Genomic DNA, 6,000 nt, shown 5'->3' with positions numbered 1-6,000 from the left:
GCTGCACATATAGTTAGTCGACGCCACCCAATCCCCATGAACATGTGCCCCCTATAGTGTGTAGGTTCTTATGACACTTTTTGTAAATATAAACGCCTGCCTTTGCGATTGTCAGGCAGAGCGCTCTCGGAGTTTGCAGAGTTCTTTGCATGCCCTATTTGACTTAGATAAAACTTCCATTAAGCTCACCCGCACTTGGTCCTAGCCTTATTCCCATTTTGGGAGAGTCCATTAGTGCCTCTCATTGGGGGGAGGGTCGTGCTATTTGGGGACGCTCGCCTTCAGTGGTGACCCCGTTTGCGTGATTACATCTCCCAATACATCTCTTCGGTCCCCTCTGGCACGAAAATCTTCGGTCGAAAAGGGAGACGCACGGTACGCCTGCTCCGGAAAGCTACCCGCCTACAGCAACTGGTACGCTTAGAAGTGCGCACTCAATAGAGAAAGGGTACGGGATCCCGTTTAAAAAAATCCCCTTTGAGTACCGCTCGCCGGAGCTGGGGCTGGCCGTTCAGCGTGTGGCTGCGCCGCCTGGACGAACCCAGTTCGGAGACTCTCAGTTCAAGACGGGCACATGAGTATTAAGTGCGAGTGATCATAAAGGGAGTAGGGGAAGGGAGCAGGATAAAAAAAAATGAGGTAATTTAAAAGGGGACACTTTTGGGACCACTAAAAGCGATCCTACATTTTCTTTACTTTTTCTTTGCATATGGCCATTAGGATCAAAAGGTAAAAAGAGATAAAGGGACGGGAACCTAGCTCTGCAAGGGGGTAGAAGGCGGCGCCGCATAGTGCTATCTTGACTAGTACTGGGAATATATGAACAAGTGGAGAATAAGATAAAGGTGTCTGGTAAAAAAGGGAGACACGGTGAATATATTAGTAACTGCTATTCTTTCATTCTTTCTGGGTCTATGAATAAAAATAGGTTAATACTGAGCAAAAAATAAAAAAGATTCAAGCAAAAGGGGGACCTCATATCAAACAAAGAAAGAAGAGGCCAACTAGGGAGGGAGGAAAAAGATTAAAGGTTAACTATCAATAGGGTGTTGACTATCATTGTATATGCATTATATGTGTTAAAACGTAGCCATGTTATGATGATTTTAGTGAATGGTAAAATGTGCATGATTATGGTGTGGTCATGGTAAGTGTGACCAGGAGACATTCTAAGGTGGTGAGCCAAATTAATTAAGCTGTTTCTCTTGAATATTTGTGCTGAAAATATTGGTGGTGCACAAAAGGTGGTTTGCTCTTGTATGTGCCCCCTAAGCTATTTAAAGTATAAGCTATATACACCCACTCCCATATTGCCCAGGTGTTGAACACGCACAGGGTTTTAAAACACACACACATATATATAGAGAGAGAGAGAGAGAGATAAGCCAAGCGCATACAATGGGGGCAGAAAAACCCTCGGCCCATATTTGTAAGAGTTTACATCGGTATGCTGAACGCATCAGAAAATACCACGATCAGTGGGTCAGAGTTACAGGGAGAAGGTCTGCCCCAAATATGGCCAGAAGGAGGATTGTTCGACAAAAATGTTCTAGACATGGTAGCTATCTGCATTTTTATGAAATATAAGGGGAAGCAGTTCCACAATAGGAAGGAGATATAAGATCTCTGGAGATTGGTTGAAGAAGTGCCTCCTCTCAAAAAGAAGGAGTCAGGGACCAAATTGCCACCCACCACCGATAACCCATTACTGATACCCAAAGATGATAAAGAGATGAGAGGAAGGAAAACCAGGTGAAGTAACACGGTTGTACCCAATACTTAATAAACCGGTGCCTGCAGAGGGGTATAGTGACCCCACATATGTGCCCCCAACTCCAGCTACAACCACCCATCGCCCGACTGCACCCCAGCCGTATGAGAGCCATAGACAGCGTGGACAGATAAGTACACCCACAGTAGATATAGAAAAGCTAACAGAGGATTTAGATTCCAGGCTCTCATTAGCAAGAGAAGAATTATCAAGAATTAAAAACATTTGTGAGCAAAGTGGGACTAATGTTGCCCGGTCAGAGCAAGCGCAAAGGGAACCGAGCAATGACAAGACAATTGAGGAGGGGTGGAAGAAGGGGGAAATATTATTCAGAATACAAGAAGAGCCCACGTGAATAATAGAACTAGATGAGGTGAGTGAACATGCTGATGATGAAATAATGGTCACAGGGGGAAGAGAGGACTTGTGGCGTGATGTGGAGGATGATGAAGAAGAAGGTGGGAGATTAAGTACGGCAATGGGAGGAGAAAGCGGGAGGATGGATGGTGCATCTTTAGGGAGAACAATGGATGAGGAATGGACAGGACGATTAAGGAATAGATTGGGGAGAATGGCTCCACTTGGAAAGAAGGGAACCAAGGTGAGTACAAGCAAAGTGACAAAGGGGAAGTTGCAACTCTCATTGATACAGAGGGGAGGAGGGAGACCAAATTACATACCACGGGCTCAGATGGATAAGGCCAATTTGTTAAAGCTGTTACCACTGCTGTCAGGAGGGGCAAGTGAGTGGATATATGAATTCGAGAAGCACACAGCTGGAGTCCCCTTGGCAGTAGGTGATGTGAAAAGCCTGCTAGTCTCAGCAGTTGGGGACCAAGCAGACAGAGTGTGGGTAAAAGCTGGTTTCCCGGGGATAACACTAGACTGTGACCGCCATGATGGTGCCTCATTCAACACAGTGCGAGCACTAGTGTGGGACACATTAAGAGAAACATTTCCAGACACACCAGACTTGCAGTCGGTTATGCAATGTACAATGAATGAGGGGGAAGATGCTATGGATTATATTTTCCGGGTACAGGAGATGTGGAGAGCGGAAACGGGCACGCCCTGGTATAAGTCAACATCATTATTTTATTTCATAATAAAGAGAGGCCTGCCTAAAGAGGTACAGAAAGCACTTGATAAAATTGCAGGAATTGAGGTGAAGGGGAGGCCCGAAATACAGAGTATAATAGTCCACCACTGCAAAAGAATAAAAGAGCGGGAAAAAGAAATAGCGCAAAAAAGATTGGCAGATGAGGCCAAGTTAGTACAGACGAAACTGGCGAAGGTTGCTGCAGCAGTAGCGGCGCTCCCACATAACAGGGAGGGAGAAGAGGAGGAGATGGGGCTGGTAGCAATACAGGGGAGGATGGCAGCGAATTGGGCAGGAGCGGGGCAGCCACAGTGGAAGGGACAGGAGCCGTACGGAGGTCCGCAGTGGCAAGATTGGGCCCCTCGAGGGGGACGAGGTGGGTACAGGGGTCGCAGAGGAGGTGGGCAGGGGTACGGTGGTAATGGAGGATATGGGGGGCAAGGTCCCAGAGGTGCACAAGGGAGCTGCTGGAATTGTGGGAGGTGGGGGCACTTCTCACGAGAATGTAGGAACAGACCAAACAACGGGTTTCAGGAGATGGAGCAATACGGTAACCCCCGCCCAGGGAGCCCATACGGCCTTCCAATGGGAAGACAGCAGAGACAACAAGAGCAAGGGTATGTAGACCAAAGACTAGTTCAACCCAATAGGGCACAGTGCCACCCACAGAACGACGAACCTATGCAATACACACCAGGAAACCCTTTCGCAACAGTTGCGAACGGGGCACCTGCCCCAGCCCCCTACAGCGGTGTGGCAGTAGTGTCAGGCAATGTCTTTAGTCAAGGGGGACCCATGAGGCAGCCAGCATAGGACAGCCCACAGGGAACACTTGAGTGTCCCGTTCTATCTACCACCTACAATGCAGCGGAGGAACCATTAGTATGGGCGGAGACAGGAGACAAGCAATTCATATTTATGGTGGATTCGGGAGCCGATAAATCATGCAATCCTGAAGGTCGGTTTCCGCTATCTAACCATAGGTTGGAGACGCAGGGGTTCTCTGGGGCTGTCGTTGAAGTTTCTTATACAGAAGATTTGGCTGTGACAGTGGAGGGGGTAAAACAGTGAGGACACCCCTACTCTATTATGAACAGTCACCAATAAACCTGCTCGGAAGGGACCTTCTCAACAAGCTCAATATGACTATATCATTCACAGAAAGAGGAATAGTTTGCTCCACCCCAGGAATATGCCAGTTGCGTGTAATGCTGGTGGTACATGCGCAAGCAACAGCACCAGAGATACGTGGCATGCCGGTAGATCCAAATGTGTTCATTGAAGGATTGAAAACACTAGCCCGAGTAGTACCTGAGCTAAAAAAGTTAGAATGGCGGGTGCCAACAAAATTCATCTTCCGCCCAATAGTACCAGACATTGCACCTGGTTCAGTGATATCCCTAGATTTGCATTCGGTACAGATATCAGCCAAAAGAATTGCAGTAATTGGTATGGACACAGATGGATGCGAATGGCGCACTGTGTTGTGCATCAATGCTGACATTGCCTTACGTAATCTATCAGATGAGGATCTCTTTTCTGACTCAAAGTGACGGAGAGATAATAATGGAGATAGCAATACCATGTGATATCTTGATACAAGTGAGACAAGTGCCCGTACAGTTGATGACAGTGGTAGGAGCACCGCCTTCCTTTTTTGATGATGACATGAAACTAGTGCCAAGCAACTTGTGGACTACGGGTCCCCATGATGTAGGGTTGTTGCACGGAGTTACCCCAGTCACAATAAAGATTAAACCAGGAGCAATCCTGCCCCGAGTAAAACAGTACCCATTGTCCCGTGAAGCTGAGGAAGGGATGAAGGAAACGATAAGTGCCTTATTGGCCCAGGGAATAATAATACCCTCAAATTCCCCATGTAATACTTGCATTTACCCGATCAAGAAAGCAAAGGGAGGGGCATGGAGGATGATCCAGGATCTACGCCCACTAAATGACGTCATACAAAAAGAGTTTCCTCTAGTCTCGAACCCTGCATCGATACTTTGCAGTATCCCAAGAAACGCATCACATTTCACAGCAGTTGATTTGAAAAATGCATTTTTCTCCATTCCTTTGAAAGAAGAAAGCAGATACTTGACAGCATTCACACTAGGGGGGGGGAGAAGAGATTAACATTGCAGGTTGCCACAGGGTTACTGTGAGAGTCCCAGCATATTCAATTGCATCCTCCACGAAGACTTGGGAAACATGACAGCTGAGAGCACCATCATTCAGTAGGTAGATGACCTGCTCATTTGCGCACAGAATGAGGATGAGTGCAGGAAGGACTCAGTTACCCTCCTAACACTGCTGGTCCACAAAGGCTACCAAGTGGACAGAGGGAAACTACAATACTGTCAACCAGAAGTATTATACCTGGGACAGTTGCAATCAAAGGATGGCAAAAAGATAATACCTGACAAAGTAGAAGCGATCACATCAGTAAGAGAGCCAAAAACGGTAAAAGAAATGCAAACATTTCTAGGAATATGCAACTATTGCAGAGCATGGATACTAGATTACGCAGAATACACCAGGCCCTTACTACAAGCACTCAAAGAGGCCCAGCGGGAGAACAGAGAAATAAAATGGTCAAAAGAAATGAGTGACTCCTTTGCATCACTGAAACAGTTAATTTCAAGTGCTCCAGTACTCGCCAATCCAGACTATGAGCGCAAATTTTACCTGTTTTCCCACTGCAAAGGAACTCTTATGACAGCTGTGTTGACCCAAAAGACATCCATGGGACACAAGCCATTGGCTTACTACAGTGGCACGCTAGACGCAGTAATGCAAGGTCACTTCGCCTGCGAGCAGTCTCTCGCTGCCGCCGCGTTTGCCATTGAGAAAAGTGCCACTACAGTAATGGGGTGCTCCGTTACTTTATTTGTGGAACACTCCCTTTTCGCTATACTGGAGAGATCAAAAAGCACACTAACACCACAGCCGGCAACAGCATACGAGATAATATTGTCCAGCGCCAACATCCACATAGTAAGGTGCAGAACAGTAAACCCAGTGACATTCATCATAGAACCATGTACATTAGAAGGCATGCAAGAGCACGATTGTGCAACATACACAGGAGAACAGGGAGAGGGCCCGGTGGTAAGTGAAAATGCCCTAA

Source organism: Ambystoma mexicanum, chromosome 6p (genome assembly GCF_040938575.1).
Source record: "Ambystoma mexicanum isolate Mex_15411 chromosome 6p, UKY_AmexF1_1, whole genome shotgun sequence".
Lineage (NCBI taxonomy): Eukaryota > Metazoa > Chordata > Amphibia > Caudata > Ambystomatidae > Ambystoma > Ambystoma mexicanum.
The sequence above is the reverse complement of the archived record's forward strand: the minus strand, read 5'-3'. Positions refer to the sequence as shown.